The 22398-nt window shown below is 43.2% G+C and overlaps 9 non-coding genes and 1 pseudogene across 9 annotated transcripts; all 10 read right to left on the minus strand.

Moving 5' to 3' along the window:
• Positions 1 to 3586: 3586 nt before the first annotated feature.
• LOC123109193 (small nucleolar RNA Z103) lies at positions 3587 to 3684 on the minus strand. Its single transcript, XR_006452493.1, has one exon. It is a non-coding gene; the product is annotated as a small nucleolar RNA Z103 (small nucleolar RNA).
• Positions 3685 to 3760: 76 nt separating this feature from the next.
• Positions 3761 to 3859, minus strand: LOC123109192 (small nucleolar RNA Z103). Its single transcript, XR_006452492.1, has one exon. It is a non-coding gene; the product is annotated as a small nucleolar RNA Z103 (small nucleolar RNA).
• A 119-nt stretch (positions 3860 to 3978) lies between these two features.
• LOC123109404 (small nucleolar RNA snoR137) lies at positions 3979 to 4124 on the minus strand. Its single transcript, XR_006452635.1, has one exon. It is a non-coding gene; the product is annotated as a small nucleolar RNA snoR137 (small nucleolar RNA).
• Positions 4125 to 4208: 84 nt separating this feature from the next.
• LOC123109203 (uncharacterized) lies at positions 4209 to 4304 on the minus strand (annotated as a pseudogene).
• A 96-nt stretch (positions 4305 to 4400) lies between these two features.
• Positions 4401 to 4496, minus strand: LOC123109174 (small nucleolar RNA Z223). Its single transcript, XR_006452470.1, has one exon. It is a non-coding gene; the product is annotated as a small nucleolar RNA Z223 (small nucleolar RNA).
• Positions 4497 to 4556: 60 nt separating this feature from the next.
• Positions 4557 to 4641, minus strand: LOC123109394 (small nucleolar RNA U36a). The gene has a single exon (XR_006452626.1). It is a non-coding gene; the product is annotated as a small nucleolar RNA U36a (small nucleolar RNA).
• A 79-nt stretch (positions 4642 to 4720) lies between these two features.
• On the minus strand, positions 4721 to 4804 carry LOC123109230 (small nucleolar RNA R16). The gene has a single exon (XR_006452514.1). It is a non-coding gene; the product is annotated as a small nucleolar RNA R16 (small nucleolar RNA).
• A 55-nt stretch (positions 4805 to 4859) lies between these two features.
• On the minus strand, positions 4860 to 4947 carry LOC123109233 (small nucleolar RNA R16). The gene has a single exon (XR_006452516.1). It is a non-coding gene; the product is annotated as a small nucleolar RNA R16 (small nucleolar RNA).
• A 686-nt stretch (positions 4948 to 5633) lies between these two features.
• On the minus strand, positions 5634 to 5720 carry LOC123109403 (small nucleolar RNA snoR118). The gene has a single exon (XR_006452634.1). It is a non-coding gene; the product is annotated as a small nucleolar RNA snoR118 (small nucleolar RNA).
• Positions 5721 to 5795: 75 nt separating this feature from the next.
• Positions 5796 to 5867, minus strand: LOC123109209 (small nucleolar RNA R66). The gene has a single exon (XR_006452502.1). It is a non-coding gene; the product is annotated as a small nucleolar RNA R66 (small nucleolar RNA).
• Positions 5868 to 22398: the final 16531 nt, after the last annotated feature.

Consider the following 22398-nt stretch of genomic DNA (forward strand, 5'->3'; position numbering starts at 1 on the left):
AGTTTTATACAGACTTGAGGTGAAGCCTGTATTTACAAGAAATTGAGTGGGAGCACTACAACATTTCTGATAAATATATGTGAATGACATATTGTTGATCGGAAATAATGTAGATTTTTCTAGAAAGCATAAAGAAGTATTTGAGAGGAGTTTTTCAAATAAAGACCTCGGTGAAGCTACATACATATTGAGCATCAAGATCTATAGAGATAGATCAAGACGCTTGATAAATTTTTTCAATGAGTACATACCTTGACAAGATTTTGAAGTAGTTCAAAATGGAACAGTCAAAAAAAGAGTTCTTGCCTGTGTTACAAGGTGTAAAATTGAGTAAGACTCAAAACCCGACCACAGCAGAAGATGGAAAGAGAATGAAAGTCATTCCCTATGCCTCAGCCATAGGTTCTATAAAGTATGCCATGCTGTATACCAGATCTATTGTATACCCTACACTGAGTTTGGCAAGGGAGTACAATAGTGATCTAGGAGTAGATCCCTGGACAACAGTCAATCTTATCCTTAGTGGAACAGGGATATGTTTCTCGATTATGGAGGTGACAAAAGGTTCATCGTAAAGGGTTACGTCGATGCAAGTTTTGACACTGATCCAGATGACTCTAAGTCTCAATCTGGATACATATTGAAAGTGGGAGCAATTAGCTAAAGTAGCTCCGTGCAGAGAATTGTAGACATAGAAATTTGCAAAATACATAACGGATCTAAATGTGAAAGACCCGTTGACTAAGATTCTCTCACAAGCAAAACATGATCACACCTTAGTACTCTTTGGGTGTTAATCACATAGCGATGTGAACTAGATTACTGAATCTAGTAAACCCTTTGGATGTTTGTCACATGGCAATGTGAACTACGGGTGTTAATCACATGATGATGTGAACTATCGATGTTAATCACATGGTGATGTGATCTAGATTATTGACTCTAGTGCAAGTGGGAGACTGAAGGAAATATGCCCTAGAGGCAATAATAAAGTTATTACTTATTTCATGATAAATGTTTATTATTCATGCTAGAATTGTATTAACCGGAAACATAATACATGTGTGAATACATAGAAAAACATAGTATCACTAGTATGCCTCTACTTGACTAGCTCGTTAATCAAAGATGGTTAAGTTTCCTAACTATAGACATGAGTTGTCATTTGATTAACGGGATCACATCATTAGGAGAATGATGTGATTGACTTGACCCATTCCGTTAGCTTAGCACTTGATCGTTTAGTTTGTTGCTATTGCTTTCTTCATGACTTATACATGTTCCTATGACTATGAGATTATGCAACTCCCGTTTACCGGAGAAACACTTTGTGTGATACCAAACGTCACAACGTAACTGGGTGATTATAAAGGTGCTCTACAGGTGTCTCCAAAGGTACTTGTTGGGTTGGCGTATTTCGAGATTAGGATTTGTCACTCCGATTGTCGGAGAGGTATCTCTGGGCCCACTCGGTAATACACATCACTTAAGCCTTGCAAGCATTGCAACTAATGAGTTAGTTGCAGTATGATGTGTTACGGAACGAGTAAAGAGACTTGCTGGTAACGAGATTGAACTAGGTATTGAGATACCGATGATCAAATCTCGGGCAAGTAACATACCGATTACAAAAGGAACAACGTATGTTGTTATGCGGTTTGACCGATAAAGATCTTCGTAGAATATGTAGGAGCCAATATGAGCATCCAGGTCCCGCTATTGGTTATTGACCAAAGATGTGTCTCGGTCATGTCTACATAGTTCTCGAACTCGTAGGGTCCGCATGCTTAAAGTTCGATGACGGTTATATTATGAGTTTATGTGTTTTGATGTACCGAAGGTAGTTCAGAGTCCTGGATGAGATCGGGGACATGACGAGGAGTCTCGAATTGGTCGAGATGTAAAGATCGAAATATTGGACGACTATATTCGGACATCGGAAAGGTTCCGAGTGATTCGGGTATTTTTTGGAGTACCGGAGAGTTACGGGAATTCGCCGGGGAGTAGATGGGCCTTATTGGGCTTTAGGGGAAAGAGAGAGGAGAGGCTGCGCGCCCCCTCCTTCCTTCTCTCCTACTCGTAGTCTGAATTGGACTAGGGGGAGGGGCGGCGCCCCCTCCTTCCTTTTCTTCTCTTTTCCCTTTCCTTCTCTCCTACTCCTAAAGGGCTCCTAGTTCTACTAGGAAAAGGGGAATCCTTTGGATTCCCCTAGGGCGCGCCATAGAAAGGGCCGGCCCTCTACCCACTCCTTTATATACGGGGAGAGGGGCACCCCTTGGAGACACAACAATTGATCCCTTAGCGGTGCTTAGGCAAAGCCCTGCGACGGTAGAACATCAACATCGTCACCACACCGTCGTGCTGATGAAACTCTCCCTCAAAGCTCGGCTGGATCAGAGTTCGAGGGACTTCATCGAGTTGAATGTGTGCAGAACTCGGAGGTGCCGTGCGTTCGGTACTTGATCGGTCGGATCGTGAAGACGTACGACTACATCAACCGCGTTGTGCTAACGCTTCCGCTTTCGGTCTACGAGTGTACATGGACACACTCTCCCCTCTCGTTGCTATGCATCACCATGATCTTGCGTGTGCGTAGGATTTTTTTTGAAATTATTACATTCCCCAACATTTGCTTGCTTGGTACCGGAAGATTGCAATCACATCTTTCGGTTCCCGGTGGCCCAATTCCTTTGGAGTTGCATCCGGGAGGTGGCCGGGGGCAACTGGTGCCATGAAAACCTCCCGGACTTGTTTGGGGAGGCACTTAGGCTCCCCAGCTCTAGTCGCCCATCCATGTGGGTGGTATTGGGTACCTTAGCTTGGACCCTCTGGTGTAACCGTAATAAGCTAGTCATTGAACGCGTGATTCCTTGGCGTGTGACTGATGCTATCTATATTTTGTGTGGCCTTTTACAGCTTTGGAGACCACTTAGCAGGCAGAGAGACCAAAATGCCATCGACATCATCATAGCGGGTCTTCGAGCTTCGGCATCGGCCTTCGCCCCTCCTCCACCTCCCCCTCCGCCACCTCCCGAGCCGGATTAGCGTCCTTTTAGCTTTAGCTTTGTTTGGGGCTTGTCTTGTTGTGCCCCTAGCATGACTATGACTTAATTACTCTATGTACTATGATGTTGGATGCTTGGTTCGTTGCTTTATATATAAAGCGGGGGGAAACCCTTTTTCGTAACCCTCCTCAAAACATAAGTGACAATCATCTATACCAATATAAAAAGACCCAAATGGGCAGATCCAAACCATCTCGACCGTCAAATCATGTTATCTAGCGGTTCAAATTGCTCCAATGTTGAGCACCAAACACGTTTAACGCTCTAATTACACATCACTGCCATTGGTTATAAACACGTTTTGACTCAACACTATCCCTTGAAATCTGCCATGTAATTAATATCTTACCATTCCCGTGAAAAAGTAATTGATATCTTACCAAATACCAACATGCAACAAATATATCTTACCTAATATAATGTGCAACTAATATCCTACCTAATATAAACGTGCATTGCACGTACATTATTACTAGTATATTAAACAAAATGCACAAAGGGGACTATGTAAGCAAAAATTAATGGATCAGATTTCTTGCTTGGAACCCTCTGATGAGGATTATATGTGCGTACAGTATAATCATAGTCGATCATTTGGGGAAAGGATCCTCACATCCATTCAGTTTACAAATCAGAACAGATAAACAAAGGAAAAATACAAACAGAAAAAAGAGGGATAGAGAATGTTGGGTGAGATGGATCAGATTTCTGGCTTTGAATCCTCTGATAAAGGATTACATTTGCACACAGTATAATCATAGTCGATCAGCTAGGGAAAGGATCCTCACTTCCATCTAAATGTTGGAAGCCAATGTCTAGACACAACATATGCCCCCAAACAAAACCTCCAACATTGGTATAAAAACTCAGAAATAAAACATAACCGGAAATTTGGACATTTACTAATGTTACAAAATGTGCCAGAAGACAGGTAACACGACGCAGTTTGATAAAGCACCGTGCTGTTTAATGCTGGCTGGTGTGTCCGTTAATCTATGCTTCTCTCTACAGGATGACCAAACTGTTAAGAATAGGTCACTCTTCCAGTTGTGAAGCAACAAACACAAAACTTTTGTTCAGTAATCAAGCATAAAATGCACAAAATCCCAAAATCCAGTTCTGGGGGGTGAACAATATGCAAATACATTCTCAGTTCAGGTCTCCAAATTGCTTCCACACCGGGCCATCAGATGGCACATCAGAAGAATGAAAGTATTTAGTTTGATCATCATCAGACAATTTTAAACATCAGATCAATGAGAAAATATTTTACTTTTTTTACAAACATGACATAAGCTACAAACGGAAAACAAAACATAAGCGTTTTTCAAGATGCTATGGCTCAGATCTTGCATAACAGGTTTTTCAGTCATGAGTTTTCAAAAGCAGAACTGGCATGTTTGCTCAAAGTGTTTATCATCACAGCCATGGTCTAACCAGATCACACAAGAGTCTAAAAGAGGGTGACAACAATAAGAGTTTATTATTTTATGGCTCATATTAAGAAATTCAACCATGTTTTAACTTGTACTTCATGAATTAGTTAGAAGCACGGGTAAGATTCAAATCACTGCCATTAATCAAAAGAAATCCATAGAAAGAGACATAAATAAAGCTGTACACCAATATTGAGACAAGATATAACGAAACTAATGGGTGGCATTAGATAATAAGCGGATTTTTGTAAACATATCTAAGATTCAGTGTTTAGCATATAACATTTCTCATCATTTGCCACCTGGTGTTCGATAAATTTGTATCGGAAAAGAGAGAAGATAAATAGAGTGCTTTGCACAAGGCATCAGATAATAAGCGGACATTATTAGTCCACAGATGGAATTTTCCATTGAGAGTGTAGGATATCTGATCATCACTTGCCACAGGAGAAGTAAACAAATCTAATTATTTTAGAATAGTGTCTGAGAAGAAAATCTAGGTTAGACCATTTGACTCCAAAGCAATAGCAAACGCTGCAAGGGTTGGTAAGTAAACCATCTGACTATCCTCGGTTGCTGTGTGACCTGTGTCCCCCTCAGATCAGAGTCTGGTAAAAAAACTCAACTAAGAGGGAGAATATGAGCTAAGCGCAAACTTCACAAAAAACAGAAAATAATCCATTGTTTGAGAAGATCGGAGAAGTCAGATAATGTTTTCTCTCAGATGCCAACCATAAGGGTAAGCACAGATGATGCAGAGATATCAACAAAAATATATCAGTTCAGACTGCCCATCTGCTTGTACTCTCTTCAAGGAGAAGGATGTTATATCAACAAAAATCAAATCATATCCAAAATCTAGTACATGAATGCATAAATTTAATCAAGATAGCAAAAAAACGCTAAGAAAACCACAAACGAGTAACAAAATCAGATACATTTCCCTCAGAGTGATAATATAGATCTCATCAATGTATGAATCAGGCCACTACTTTTTAACTGTCATCAAAGGGATCCATGAACATCAATCTCCAATCCATAGGAAAGAAAAATCAAACAGAAATCTTATGCAGGACCATGAGTTTAGGCCTACGTTTCTTTGACATTGAGAATTTCATAACAAATGGTTGAGCTGTTAGACAATGCTTTCTAGGCAAATGCATCTCATCAGACCGCAGCGATGTTCACTGCTCGGAGCCCAGTGCATATCTTCATCCATGACACCAGAAGACACATAACGAAACAATATTCTAAAGGAAGAGGATCAAAGGAACTATAGAATGTCAAATCATTAGCCCTCAGGGATTATGCTAATAATTTTCATCAAGGAAGAGAACTCAGGTCTCAAAGATGTGCCATCACTGGACTATAGAAATGAACTGCAGAGAAAACAATGAAATGAAAAACACTTCAAACCTGGTGGAACATTCATAATAAAATTCAGTCTCTAAAATTTGAACATAGTTCACATCAGAATCACAGAACAGAAAAGTTCTATATTGGAGAAAATATGGTAGGTGGACATTAGAATCGCACATTTTCACAGCATGGCACACAGAGTGCACCAATCAGTCCCCAAAGATGGTGTGTTTTGTTCGTGGATTTCATCACTGTGCAGCCCTATATCACCCGGACAGCCCTTCGGGAGGATTCACAGAACTCGGACAGCCCTTCGGGAGGCACTCACGAACTAAGACCGAAATTACAATCTCTCTATAGAGTTGCACTCATACGGTGTCATCTATCCGGCAGGGCTTCGCCGTCCAGAACTAGTTCCTGCCGGAACCCAGACAGCCTTACGGCTCTACGAAACTCTTTTCGTGGGAGGGAGAGAAGAAGACAGATAACGCATGGCATGTGTATGAGAGCAAGGGATGAGAGTGGAGGGCTGCCCCTCCACCTCTATTTATAGGAAATCCCAAGGGGTAGGGTGGTTTTACAAGAAAATCCAAAACCCACATGAAATGGAGTCCTTCCCAAGGACCTAAAGAGTGAAAACAAGGGACAAGTGGGGCCCCATGGATGAGCTGCACCCATGAACGTCCCACCCCTCGTGGGGCCCTCCAAAAGGAGGCTCCCACCCTTCCATGTCATCCCTAGATCTGTTGGGCAAAGCCCCAAAAGGTGGCTTTCCATAAAATATCCCAAAAAGCATTTTCACTATTCACGACGACATTTTTCAGCGTCCGTTCGAACTGAAAATATTTATGTGGGCTTAGAACATTTCCAGTATCCACCATAATAATTTTCAACGTGTTCTAGAACAATTCCAGTTTAGTGATTTTCATCTGCGAAAAGCATCTGAACTGGTTCCGGCAGCTTCGGAACATTTCCGGTTTTTATTTCTGGAAATTCCAAAAAGTTTCCAGAATGATTCTGGCACCCTCCAAGAATTATCGGGCATGTGCCGAAACCATTTTGACTTAATGGCATACCCCGAAACAACTTTTTGGTTTCACCGAAACTCATCCGGTGACCTCTCTCTGCGGAACTTTTCCGCCGTCCGGAACTTTTTCGATGATTTTCTCTCATACTCCCTGACTAGTATTCAGCAGATAGATGACCCTTAAGCGTGTGACCCTCTAGGTTCGGTGAAGTATAGACATGACCCGAAACCCCTTCCAATCAATGATCAACATCGGAGCCATGGACACCCATATTGACCCCTATACCCACACGGATAAATATTCGAGTGAACCTCCAGTTGTAGTGAGCTATTCTTGTTGCTTCACGATATGTCACAAACACCCGAGGTGAGATTTATTTCATCCCCATGGACGAACAATTTGTCCACCATGCAAGTTACCTTGTTACCGGTTTTGTTCTCTTTTCTCGTTTCCGTGTTTCGGCATCCCAGTGATCAAATCACAAGGTGTCTAGCCAGACGATTATGGATACCGTAACACCAAGAGGGCCCGAGAATATCTCTCCATCGTCGGAGGAGCAAATCCCAATCTTGAGCTATCAAGTTACTTGACATACTTTTCCATGAACCCGTAAGCCGCCGTAATAGCCACCCATTTACAGATGACGTTTAACAAACCCCAAAGTTCATGAAGCAAGCATGAAGAAACTCGATACTCTCACGGTCTAAAGAATCATGCAAACGTTAACCATCTCTGTGTTATGTACCATTAAACTTGTGACGAATGTATCTGATAGCATAACATCAATTCGGGTCGATTCAACAGAAATGTTCCTCTAACATTGTGCCCTCAAAGTTGCTGGCATAGACATGCCCATGATCAGGAAAACATAACCATCATGCAACACTTGAGCTAGTCTTAGAGGCCATACTAGGAATACATTTTATCGTTTATTATTCCACACGTGCATATGAGTCTTCCTCCAAGCCTCGTTTTATTTGCAGGCTCGAGAACCATAGCAGTTATAACATGGAACATAAACCTAATTATGAACAGGGAGATAATCAATAACATTTATTATTGCCTCTAGGGCATATCTCCTACAGAATCCCACTTGCACTAGAGTCAATATCTAGTCAATGCTAATGCACTTTACACCTATGGCATACTGGTGTAGAAAATGCTTCGCTTGTGGTATAACCTGATGTCCAACGGATCTGACGACTTCAGCTCCGTGTGTATCTTTGCATATCCTCACGTTTTCACGCTTTCACAAAATTCATATTTTGTGTGGACTTGGCTTTTATGTATGTGAATCACAGGTCGAACCTGGATTCCTCAGACTGAGTTATGGAGAAACTACCTGCAGTAGTGTCCCATTGACAAAAGTCATCTTGGAACCATACTAAGTTCATGAATGAACTATATTATTCAACATCTTCTTTGTCGCTTCTAAAGCGTCAACATACTTAGTCATTTGTTATAGAATTCGCCACAGTATCTTGTTTGGAACAATTTCCAACAACTGTGCCATCATATTGTGTATTACACAAAACCCTTAACTTAAATCAAAAATCGCATGGAGAAAAGATGAAGACTGTATCGATGTAACATTTTACAACGAACTCTTCATGATCTCCGCTTGCGATAAAACATGTCATCGGTACTTATTCTAGTACTCAATGACATCTTTCACCATTGTCCCAGGATCAGTACTTGATCACTTTGGTATCCATACTCGCAACACCTTGGGAGTATCGGACAAATCTGGTTGTTTTACATACCATGGAATACATGATTAATCCAAACACATGAGTGTGTGGAATCTCCATCATGTATTTTGCTCATCAGTGTTTTGGGACACCGAGTCTTGCAAAAAACTCTTCCATGTGACTCCAGCAAGAATCACTCCTTGGCGGTTTTAAATGCTAAAAGGTTTTAGCACCTTGTCAATATGTATTCATTGCTTAGCCCTATTAGGTAAATCTATCTCCATAGATCATTATGCCTAATATTGAGGCTATTTATCCTAAGCACTTCATCAAAAAACTATTTTCAAATGAAGTCCTAATTCATGTCAAGAGATTTATTTCCAATTAACAATATGTCAAGCACACAAGGGTTTTAGAAATATTATTACGCTCCCACTTACTTTCTTGAATTACAAGCATCTTCGTTACCCATTGATGAAGTCAAACCCCTTTGACCATTTCATCAAAGCGCGAAGATTCCAACTCCATTTTGCTCTCTTTTGTCCATCATTGGAACTCTGAAGTTTGCACCCTTACTAGCATCCTCTGGATAGACAAAATGCCTTGGACTGTAACACATGCAAGTCCTTGGTTTCATTTCCATCATATGGAAATCCTATCATCATCCATGTTTCATATCTCATGATTGAAATATGTATTAATTGCTAGTTCAACACGAACCGACTTTAAGCATCGCTACGATGAAAAAAACCTCATCGTAGTCAACTCTTGAACTTGTTATTTCAACAAGTCGCGCTTTATGGATAAAACATTTTTATCCGTATCAGTTTTAAGTTCCATAAATATTCGTTAGACTCTAAGTCTTCCGAACGGTGTATCAAGGTTTCAATCTTGAATCATTTATATGGAAACTAACTCGGGTTGTATTGGCATTTAGCCAATTCCGGAGTCAGGGCCCATCAATGCTTCCTTGTGTATCGTAGGTATAATGTTGTCTAACAACAATATCTCGTTTGCGCACCTGAGAGGTTTGCACGAGCCTTGCCTACGTGGTTCAGCTGCAAGTTCGACCAAAGTTCATACATTTTATTGTAGAGACTTCCGTATCAATTGCAGTAGGAAACTCTGGAATTACTTCCAAGGTCTCTTTCCTTTGATCTGATGACGAAGATAATGTTTATCTCTCCGAGTTGCACTATTCTCCCACTCACCTTTTTGAAAGAACCATTCTCTTTAAAAGCACACCTTTTCACGGCAAAACTATTTGCCTCGGTATAGTGAGGGAGGAATACCCAACATTTTGGTATAACCTACAAAGTAGCACTTGTCTGATTTGGAATAGGTTTGTAACCTTTTACACAAGCCCCATATTCCCAATGTTAAGAAAAGATATAACATAGTTGGGCGTACCATACCATGGCTTCATTTCAACAGACCCGATGTAGCTCTTTTAAGTGTAAAAGCCGCAGTCTATAAAGCATCACTTTAAAAGGGATAATGGCAAATTTATTTATGTCTTCTTTGACCTTACCATGTCATAAATGGTTAGATTACATCTCCACGGACTTTCCACTTGCAGTGGTGTTCCGGGAGGTGCAAGTTATGAAACCCCTTTCACAACTCATCAGACATTCACTAAACATGTACCTCAAATATTCCTTTGTGCAATCAAATTACAGAAACATAATTTTCTTGTTACAATAACTTCTACTTCATTTTTGAAAACCTTTCGAATGATTTCAAAAGTTCCAGACTTACGTCTCATGAAGTAAATATCCATATATCTACTTGAGTCATTTCTGAATATAAATAAATCCACCACTTGCAACAACATTTATTGAACTACACACATCAAAATGTATGATCACCAATAAGTTTGTTGCTCATTCCTTATGGCCTATGAACGGTATTTCAGTCACTTCACTTTTCGGAGGAAAGTTGCAAGTGTCAGATGATTCAAAATTAAACGACTTCAAAATCCATCATAATGGAATTTTTCCATGCGGGTTTCTCCAATGTGACCAAATGCAGTGCCACACATGTGTGGTATTCTCATAGTCTCGTGACATTTAGCGTCAGCGTTATGGATGTATCATTTTATCATCAATATTCAGAACATACATCCCATCTTGGATGGAAGCATGGCCCTTCATGTTATTCATAATACTGAACAACAATTGTTCTTTTATGAACAACCGTTTTGCAATAAACATTGTGCAATGGGCTAGAGTGTAAGAAACTCTAAAATGAATTATGAAAGTAAACACAGAGGTAATATATTAATATCATTATTCATAACATACATCTCATTTACAATGAATGTATGGCCCTTATGTTTATTCATAATACTAAACATGAAAAGTTCTCTTATGAACAACCTTCTTGCAAGATACCTTGTGCAAAGGGCTAGAGTGTAAGAAACTCTAAAATGAATTATGAAAGAAAATACATAGGTAATACACTGATGGAAGGTATAGTAACTTTTACTATGTTCCCAACACGTATTAAAACCTCATTCCTGGCTAGTCTTTTTAGGCCATAGTAGCTCTTACATTGATTCGCAACAGAATGCAATCGAGCGGGTATCTTTGTGATTAACTCACAATACCCAAGAATTAGTGATTAACATGTTTAACCATAATTCCCAAGAACTATATCTTTGACCAGCCTACTATACATCAAAAACTTGTATGACATTCATACATGAGCTGGATATTCCAGTCATCTTTCTTTTTGCCTTTATACCTCTAACCGTTTAACTTTTAGTATTTCTCCTACTCGCAAAAGAAGCACCAACTTAAGAGTGACGTTAGCCCCGGACTTCCTAGGCGTGTAAGTCATACTAACACCCTTTGGACACTTCCTTTCTCTTTAAGTTGTTGTTTTATTCACCTTTCATTATATGACAGGCGTTCTTCTGGATCCCTTTCCCAACAGTCAAATGCATAGTAAACACTTTTACTAATACTTGCAAACAAACATTGCTTTGTTTGTATCTGAAAATAATTTTCAGTTCCATGAATATCATATAACTATCCCAACTTTCGAAGTTTGGGTTTCATGGAAGCAAACATATTCCATTTTACCGTAACAGAATTCTAGCTTTTGGATCAAAGGACGAGAGTCACATGATCCATAGCATTAGCGGGAGGATACGAAAAGCATGCGATAGGACAAAGTCCTTCTCGACATTTTTGAGTACAATCCTCACATTACGTTACCAATCGTAAAGTTTTAACTAGATATTTAACAGCTATTCAATTTTAACAGGGAAGGTGGAAACGCGAACCATTATTCTACAACTATTTTGCAAGAAACACTTAGAAAATGTTCATAATTAATTGCACTGAGAATTAAACATGTTAATTCAACAGTGCGCTCCCACTCAAATCAATATCTCTCATAATCGATTTAGAGTGATTCAAGATCCATATTTCTATTCGATGCCATTGACGGGTTCATCACTGATGACACGAATTTCAATCGGTAGGCCAACTTGTCGATCACATCTCTATGTGATTCTTGTTCATCTTTCGATGGGTGTGTTCCGAGCTCCGGACTCTCCTGCCTGAACGTCAAAGACAACCAAGTGATCTTGCTGCGAGGTCTGACCTCACCCGCCTCATTCCTCTCGATTCGTTCCTGCTCATGTGTACATGGCGCACCCCGAAACGATACGAATTTCAGACGGTGCTACACTTGGGTGAACACTAACTACTTTGATATTTTAAGTGAGAGATCACCCTAATAAAAAGCGACTACCGCACAATCAAGAAGGGTGCATCAAGAGGGATAAACATCTCAGGCAATTCATAATAGCATGATATGGTATAGCCTCTTCTGACGGAGAAGTCAAGTATTTCTTCGTCTTTGGCATTCGCGTTGGTGTTCACCTTCGCGGAGATTGCCACCACCTTGTCGATGCACCAGATAATATCGCTATCTCCATAGCAGATAAAATAAATGCATTACTTAAGGTTGACACGTAGGTCATTAAAGTGCAATCATATGGCTCCAGCCATCATGTCGAATCATGACATGCAGGTCCTGTTAATTATAGAGCATTGCTATACCACATCACATGCACATGCAAACCCTCGTACAAAACCAAGTTAGAGACCTCTAATCGGTTCATGCAAAAACTTGTTTTTCGTGGCTTCTAAGGTTTCGAAATAAACCGAAGCTACCAACGTCCATCATCAAGTATGATAATTCAAGTCGCTAGATTAACATTGCGGGGTGTATGAAACACGAGATAATAAAATCTCGAGCCCCATACTGAACTTCGTCATACGCATGACCCCCGTGCAGATCATATCTGCATTGCCCTTTTGTCTGTGAAATTTCATCTTTCTTTCTCACTATGGTGGATTTCAACGAACTGTTAGCACTTTGTTGATCAATCAGGATCGCGGATTGCCAGAACATTAAAAATCCACCATGCCGTTATCAAGATCAGAAATATGCAAATTCCAGGGAAGCAACAAGAACATCGGGTAATAGATTTCATCTGCTACCCGCACAAATAATTTTCAGTAATAGAACTCATCTACTACAAATTATATTGTGCAACACCCATACATCTCTATGTATTCTAGATCGCAACCTGCATCTACGCATAGCCTGGCTCATGATGCCACCGTAGGATAACGCAGCAGAAAGCAAAAAAATTCCGACCTACGCACCAGCCCAGGACCACTATGGAGACTGCATACATGGTTTGATTTTTTTCGTTACCGACTTGTAGCGCAGCGGAAGTAGAGTCGATGATGAACGGCGGTGCAGATCCCCGCAGCTAGGATTTACAACCTCCCAACCGCGAGGATGTATACCCTCATCTGCCCCACGGACCGCCCTCCGGGAGGCGGTCGGACAGTCCCTCGGATAGTGTCGCGGACAGCCCTTCGGGAGGACCCTCAAAACTTGGACGGTCACTCGGACAACCTTTCGGGAGGATTCATAGAACTCGGATCGTCACTCGGACAGCCCTCCAGGAGGCACTCACGAACTAAGACCGAAACTACAATCTCTCTACAGAGTTGCACACATACGGTGTCATCTATCTGGCAGGGCTTCGCCGTCCAGAACTAGTTCCTGCCGGAACCCAGATAGCCTTACGGCTCTATGAAACTCTTTCCGTGGGAGGGAGAGAAGAAGCCAGATAATGCATGGCATGTGTATGAGAGCAAGGGATGAGAGTGGAGGGCTGCCCCTCCACCTATATTTATAGGAAATCCCAAGGGGTAGGGTGGTTTTACAAGAAAATCCAAAACGCACATGAAATGGAGTCCTTCCCAAGGACCTAAAGAGTGAAAACAAGGGACAAGTGGGGCCCCATGGATGAGCTGCTCCCATGAATGTCCCACCCCTTGTGGGCCCCCCCAAAAGGAGTTTCCCACCCTTCCATGTCATCCCTAGATCTTTTGGGCAAGGCCCCAAAAGGTGGCTTTCCATAAAATATCCCAAAAAGCATTTTCACTATTCACGACGACATTTTTCAGCGTCCGTTCGAACTAAAAATATTTATATGGGCTTAGAACATTTCCAGTACCCACCATAATAATTTTCAACGTGTTCTGGAACAACTCCAGTTTAGTGATTTTGATCTGCGAAAAGCATCCGAACCGGTTCCGGCAGCTCCGGAACATTTTCGGTTTTTATTTCTGAAAATTCCAAAAAGTTTCCAGAATGATTCTAGCACCCTCCAAGAATTATCAGGCATGTGCCGAAACCATTTTGACTTAATGGCATACCCCGAAAAAACTTTTTCGGTTTCACCGAAACTCATCCGGTGACCTCTCTCTGCGGAACTTTTCCGCTGTCCAAAACTTTTCGGTGTCCGAAACTTTTTCGATGATTTTCTCTCAGACTCCCTGTCTAGTATTCAGCAGATAGATGACCCTTAAGCGTGTGACCCTATAGGTTCGATGAAGTATAGACATGACTCGGAACCCCTTCCGATCAATGATCAACATCGGAGCCATGGACACCCATATTGACCCCTATACCCACACGAATAAATATTCGAGTGAACCTCCAGTTGTAGTGAGCTATTCTTGTTGCTTCACGATATGTCACAAACACCCGAGGTGAGATTTATTGCATCCCCATGGACGAACAATTTGTCCACCATGCAAGTTACCTTGTTACCGGTTTTGTTCTCTTTTCTCGTTTCCGTGTTCTGGCATCCCAGTGATCAAATCACAAGGAGGCTGGCTAGACGATTATGGATACCGTAACACCAAGAGGGCCCGAGAATATCTCTCCATCATCGGAGGAGCAAATTCCAATCTTGATCTATCAAGTTACTTGACATACTTTTCCATGAACCCGTAAGCCGCCGTAATAGCCATCCATTTATGGATGACGTTTAACAAACCCCAAAGTTCATGAAGCAAGCATGAAGAAACTCGATACTCTCATGGTTTAAGGAATCATGCAAACGTTAACCATCTCTATGTTATTTACCATTAAACTTGTGATGAATGTATCTGATAGCATAACATCAATTCGGGTCTATTCAACACAAATGTTCCTCTAACATTGTGCCCTCAAAGTTGCTGGCATAGACATGCCCATGATCAGGAAAACATAACCATCATGCAACACTTGAGCTAGTCTTAGAGGCCAGACTAGGAATACATTTTATCGTTTATTATTCCACACGTGCATATGAGTCTTCCTCCGAGCCTCATTTTATTTGCAGACTCGAGAACCATAGAAGTTATAGCATGGAACATAAACCTAATTATGAACAGGGAGATAATCAATAACATTTATTATTGCCTCTAGGGCATATCTCCTACACGTGACTGCACCAATGATGTCCGGTGCAGGCGGTGTCTTGTTTCTGGCCACGAATCTCGCGGATGCGACGAGTACCACCGGCGCTCCGGCCGCACCCCGCCCGCCGTCCCCGGGTACGCCGCTCCCCACGAAGCACAACGCTCCCCGCCTCCAACTCTGGCAGTGCCTGTGTGCGCAGCTGAGCCAGCGCGCATCATCACATCGCACTCCATCGAGATGGAGGAGATGAAAGAGGTGCTGAGCCGTGCGATGGTGGCCACCATCACGGGAACGCGGCCCCAAGTGATCGCCGATGAGGTTGCCCAGCTCATGTACTCCACGTTCGGCTTTGAAGACGGAGACTTCACCACCCACCTGCACAAGCCTAAGGATTTCCTCATCATCTTCGGCTCCCGCGCCTCCAAGGACCGCATGAACGGCGGCCACTACATCCGTAGCCCGCGCTTCTCCCTGTCGTTACACCCATGGTGCAAGCTTGCCCATGCCGGCTCCAGCGGGTTTGAATACTGCGTTGAGCTCGAGCTCCGCGGTATCCCCGCTCATGCCTGGCATCTCGCGACGGCGGAGCACATCCTTGGAGCTAGCGTTTGGATTGAGCGCCTCCACCCCCTGACGCGCTCCCATGCAGACCTCGCCACCTTCCACCTCTTCGGTCGAACTCACGACCTGGCCGCTATCCGTCGCGCCGCAATACTGGAGATCGTCTAGGTTACTCCGGGCCACTCTGCCTTATCCCCCCGACTGTCACCACCCTCACATACCCGATTGCCATCGCCCTCGCCCGCTCGGACGTCGACCTCGCCCACGCCCGCATCAACGCTCCACCCGCTAGTGACGAGGGTGGCGATGATGCCGATGCCGACGCCGACCCCGGCCCGGGTCGCGGCCGCCATCGCCGCCGCACTACTGCCGCACCGTACGACGCGCTGACGGCATGGCTATGGACACCGCTGGCTGGACGCGCTCCCGTGGCCAACAGCATGCTGATGGCGTGGCCGTCGCCATTGCCTGGTCCGGAGCCTGCGCCGCCGCGCGTACTCTACTGTCGCCGGCGACTATGCCCCCCTCGGACCTGTGCATGGACGCCTGGCCCGCCAACCGCACTGAGGGCCACCCCCTCGTCAAAAAGACAAAAGAGGAAAGAGGGAAGGAAAGGGAAAGCACGAAAGAAAGGAGGTTGCGCTCGCCAAGGCTGTGGCGACAGTAGATCCTAGGCCGACAAGATCGCCCCAGCGGGTGGCCGTGCATGTCGCTGCCCCAGCCGGCCCCCAGCCGCTGGTGCCAACTCCCCCGACAGGGTCGCCTCAGCGGGTGGACGTGCATGCCGCTGCGCCAGCTGACCCCCAACTGCTAGCGCCAATCCCCACCCTCCCCCTCTGACACCGGGCCCGACGCGACCCCGTCACATGTGTCGCCTAGCGACCTAGAGGGCGCGACTACTGCTAACGAGCCCACCTGCAGCGAGGTCCCAGACTCCCAGCCAATGGTGCCACCCATCACTGCTGTGGATGCTGACCCTTTGTCGGGACAAAGCGTCGCTTTGTCCGCGTCTGCGCCTGCCGCCGCTGCACTACACACTGGCCAACCCGCCCGGATGGACGCGCGCGATCTCCAATCTGATGTCGCCTTGCCGCCACCCCATGACTTGCGGGTTACTTCCTCCACTTCTGCTGAGTCTATTTGCCAGCCCGCAAGCCCTTCGGCGGCCCAAACCCAGGTGCAGATCCTCCAAAGGCCCCAAAGCCAGGCCTCTCCCAGGCCGTCACCCTCTGGCCCTATGGCTGACGGCCCTTCCGATGAGGAAGTGATTCAGACGCCAACACCCACCATCAGAAGTGTGACATGCTTTGCACCCCCCTGTCACGCTCTGCCGCAGCCGCCTGCTTGCTCCCTCGACAAGCTCCTGGACCCTTGGCGACTTCCTTGCCGCGGCCACCAGATAGCTCAACTCGGTCCTCCCCACTCCTAGCCATAAGCAGAGAAGACAGCCGTTGAACTTTGCCCAACCTCGGCATGGGCGCTTGGCCACCGCGGCCAAGACGAAGACCGAGGCACCACCCACGGCCGAACGCCGCGTGATAACCCACAAGTATAGGGGATCGCAACGGTTTTCGAGGGTAAAGTATTCAACCCAAATTTATTGATTCGACACAAGGGGAGCCAAAGAATACTCCCAAGTATTAGCAGCTGAGTTGTCAATTAAACCACACCTGGAAACTTAATATCTGCAGCAAAGTGTTTAGTAGCAAAGTAATATCATAGTAGTGGTAATGGTAGCAAAAGGTAACAATAGTAAAAGTAATGTTTTTTGGTATTTTGTAGTGATGATATCAATAGCAACGGGAAAGTAAATAAGCGAAGAACAATATATGGAAAGCTCGTAGGCAATGGATCAGTGATGGAGAATTATGCCGGATGCGGTTCATCATGTAACAGTCATAACCTAGGGTGACATAAAACTAGCTCCAGTTCATTGATATAATGTAGGCATGTATTCCGAATATAGTCATAACTTGCATCACATCTTTTGTCCTACCCTCCCATGGCAGCGGGGTCCTTATGGAAACTAAGGGATATTAAGGCCTCCTTTTAATAAAGAACAGGAACAAAGCATTAACACATAGTGAATACATGAACTCCTCAAACTACGGTCATCACCAGTAAGTATCCCGATTATTATCACTTCGGGGTTAACGGATCATAACACATAATAGGTGACTATAAACTTGCAAAGGATCAAGAACACTCATATATTGATGAAAACATAATAGGTTCAGATCTGAAATCATGCCACTCGGGCCCTAGTGACAAGCATTAAGCATAGCAAAGTCATAGCAACATCAATCTCAGAACATAGTGGACACTAGGGATCAAACCCTAACAAAACAAACTCGATTACATGATAGATCCCATCCAACCCATCACCGCCCAGCAAGCCTACGATGGAATTACTCACGCATGGCGGTGAGAATCATGAAATTGGTGATGGAGGATGGTTGATGATGACGATGGCGACGGATTCCCCTCTCTGGAGCCCCGAGCGAACTCCAGATCAGCCCTCCCGGGAAGTTTTAGGGCTTGGCGGCGGCTCCGTATCGTAAAATGCGATGATTTCTTCTCTCTGGTTTTTTTCTCCCCGAAACAAACTCAACAGTAGGTTCAATTTCTACATCATTATCATTACTAGGTTGAGCATCATTATGAACATTATCATTAACATTACCACTAGTTTCAGGTTCATTACTAGATTGTGTTTCAACATCAGAAATAGAAATATCATTTGGATTCTCAGGTGTTTCAACAATAGGATCACTAGAAGCATGCAAAGTCCTATCATTTTTCTTTTTCTTCTTTTTAGAAGAACTAGGTACATCTATATTATTTCTCCGAGAATCTTGCGCAATTCTCTTACGGTGGCCTTCACGATACAAAGGTTCCTGAGTCATTCTACCCGTTCTAGTAGCCACTCTAACAACATTATCATTATTCTTACTATTCAATTCATTGAGCAAATCATTTTGAACTTTAAGTACTTGTGCTACTTGAGTGGTAACCATAGAAGCATGTTTACTAATAAGTTTAAGTTCACCTTTGACATTAGCCATATAATCACCCAAGTGTTCAAGCATATTTGAATTGTATTTCAATTGTCTACCAAAATAAGCATTAAAGTCTTCTTGCTTAGCCATAAATTTATCAAACTCATCTAAGCATGGGCTAGCAAATTTAGTAAATGGGATTTTAGCTTTATCATATCTATAAAGAGAATTTACCTTTACTACATGTGTCGGGTTATCAAGACCATGAGTTTCTTCAATAGGTAAAGGATTAAGATCATATGTTTCTTCAACAAGCAGTAAATTAAGACCATGTATTTCTTCAATAGGAGGTAAATTCTTAACATCTTCAGCTTTAATATCTTTTCTTTCATAGATTTCTTTGCCTCTCGCATATCTTCAGGACTGAGAAATAGAATACCCCTCTTCTTCGGAGTTGGTTTAGGAATAGGCTCAGGAATTGGCTCCGGTGGTGTCCAATTATTTTCATTTGCCAACATATTGTTCAATAAAATTTCAGCTTCATCTGGTGTTCTTTCCTTGAAAACAAAACCAGCACAACTATCCAGGTAATCTCTGGAGGCATCGGTTAGTCCATTATAAAAGATATCAAGTATTTCATTTTTCTTAAGAGGATGATCACACAAAGCATTAAGTAATTGGAGAAGTCTCCCCAAGCTTGTGGGAGACTCTCTTCTTTAATTTGCACAAAATTATATATATATCCCTTAAAGCAGCTTGTTTCTTATGAGCAGGGAAATATTTAGCAGAGAAGTAATAAATCATATCCTGGGGATTATGCACACAACCAGGATCAAGAGAATTAAACCATATCTTAGCATCACCCTTTAATGAGAACGGAAATATTTTAAGGATATAAAAGTAGCTAGTTCTCTCATCTTTAATAAACAGGGTAGCTATATCATTCAACTTAGTAAGATGTGCCACAACAGTTTCAGATTCATAACAATGAAAAGGATCAGATTCTACCAAAGTAATTATATCAGGATCAATAGAGAATTCATAATTCTTATCGGTAACACAGATAGGTGAAGTAGCGAAAGCAGGGTCAGGTTTCATTCTAGCACTTAGAGATTGCTTACTCCATTTAGCTAATAACCTTTTTAGTTCAATTCTATTTTTGCAAGCTAGAATAGCGAAAGAAGCTTCTTGATCAAAAACATAACCCTTAGGAATAACACGTGATTCTTAATCATCACTTTCATCAGTATCATCAGATTCAATATTTTCAATTTCTCTAGCCCTAGCAAGTTGTTCATCCATAAATTCACCAAGTGGCACAGTAGTATCAAGCATAGAAGTAGTTTCATCATAAGTATCATGTATAGCAGAAGTGGCATCATCAATAACATGCGACATATCAGAACGAATAGCAGAAGCAGGTTTAGGTGTCGGAAGCTTACTCAAAACAGAAGGTGAATCAAGTGCAGAGCTAGATGGCAGTTCCTTACCTCCCCTCGTAGTTGAGGGATAAATCTTGGTTCTTGGATCTTTCAAGTTCTTCATAATGATAAGCAGATATATATCCCAAGTGACTCAAAGAATAGAGCTATGCTCCCCGGCAATGGCGCCAGAAAATAGTCTTGATAACCCACAAGTATAGGGGATCGCAACAGTTTTCGAGGGTAAAGTATTCAACCCAAATTTATTGATTCGACACAAGGGGAGCCAAAGAATACTCCCAAGTATTAGCAGCTGAGTTGTCAATTCAACCACACCTGGAAACTTAATATCTGCAGCAAAGTGATTAGTAGCAAAGTAATATGATAGTAGTAGTAATGGTAGCAAAAGGTAACAGTAGTGAAAGTAATGTTTTTGGTATTTTGTAGTGATGATATCAATAGCAACGTGAAAGTAAATAAGCGAAGAACAATATATAGAAAGCTCGTAGGCAATGGATCAGTGATGGAGAATTATGTCGGATGTGGTTCATCATGTAACAGTCATAACCTAGGGTGACACAGAACTAGCTCCAGTTCATTGATATAGTGTAGGCATGTATTCCGAATATAGTCATACGTGCTTATGGAAAAGAACTTGCATGGCATCTTTTGTCCTACCCTCCCGTGGCAGGGAGGTCCTTACGGAAACTAAGGGATATTACGGCCTCCTTTTAATAGAGAAGGGGAACAAAGCATTAACACATAGTGAATACATGAACTCCTCAAACTACGATCATTACCGGTAAGTATCCCGATTATTGTCACTTCGGGGTTAATGGATCATAACACATAATAGGTGACTATAGACTTGCAAGATAGGATCAAGAACACTCATATATTGATGAAAACATAATAGGTTCAGATCTGAAATCATGGCACTCGGGCCCTAGTGACAAGCATTAAGCATAGCAAAGTCATAGCAACATCAATCTCAGAACATAGTGGGCACTAGGGATCAAACCATAACAAAACTAACTCGATTACATGATAGATCCCATCCAACTCATCACCGCCCAGCAAGCCTACGATGGAATTACTCACGCACGGCGGTGAGCATCATGAAATTGGTGATGAAGGATGGTTGATGATGACGATGGCGACGGCTTCCCCTCTTTGGAGCCCCGAACGGACTCCGGATCAGCCCTCCCGAGAGGTTTTAGGGCTTGGCGGCGGCTCCGTATCGTAAAACGCGATGATTTCTTTTCTCTGATTTTTTTCTCCCCAAAACTCAATATATGGAGTTGGAGTTGGAGTCGGAGAGGCAACAGGGGCCCACGAGGTAGGGGGCGCGCCCTAGGGGGGCAGGCGTGCCCCCCACCCTCGTGGAGAGGTGGTGGGCCCCCTGGCCTTCATCTTTTGCAGGTATTTTTCTTATTTTTTGAAAAGTGGCTCCGTGAAGTTTCAGGTCATTCCGAGAACGTTTGCTCCTGCACATAAATAACACCATGGTAATTCTGCTGAAAACAGCGTCAGTCCGGGTTAGTTTCATTCAAATCATGCAAGTTAGAGTCCAAAACAAGGGCAAAAGTGGTTGGAGAAGTAGATACGTTGGAGACGTATCACCGCGCGCAGGTGCGGATACTACGCACGCTCGGCATCGTCTGTGTGGATCAGGTGATCACCCCGGAAGCCATGAAAGCATACGATGATGTGTTTGCTACACCGATCCCCAAGACCGTCCTTGCGGCCATTGCGGCGCTGGTTGGATGCGAGCTCCCCGCTGACCCCTCTGTCGCACCGGTTACTACGGTCATCGCTGGTAGGCCGATCGAGGCCTAGCCACGCGGGTGGGCCCCATGTGTCGATCATGCTTCTATGGATCATGGCTTGAAAATTATCGTTTGGAATGTGCGCGGATTGAACACTCGCGCTTGGCGCACCGCCATTCGCTCGTTGATTGTTTCTACGACGCGTCGATCGTTTGCTTCCAAGAAACCAAGATGGAGTTCATCCACATGTATCCTCGAAACACTTGGTTCGGACTTTGATGAC

The sequence above is a fragment of the Triticum aestivum genome, chromosome 5A, assembly GCF_018294505.1.
Source record: "Triticum aestivum cultivar Chinese Spring chromosome 5A, IWGSC CS RefSeq v2.1, whole genome shotgun sequence".
NCBI classification, from domain to species: Eukaryota; Viridiplantae; Streptophyta; class Magnoliopsida; order Poales; family Poaceae; genus Triticum; species Triticum aestivum.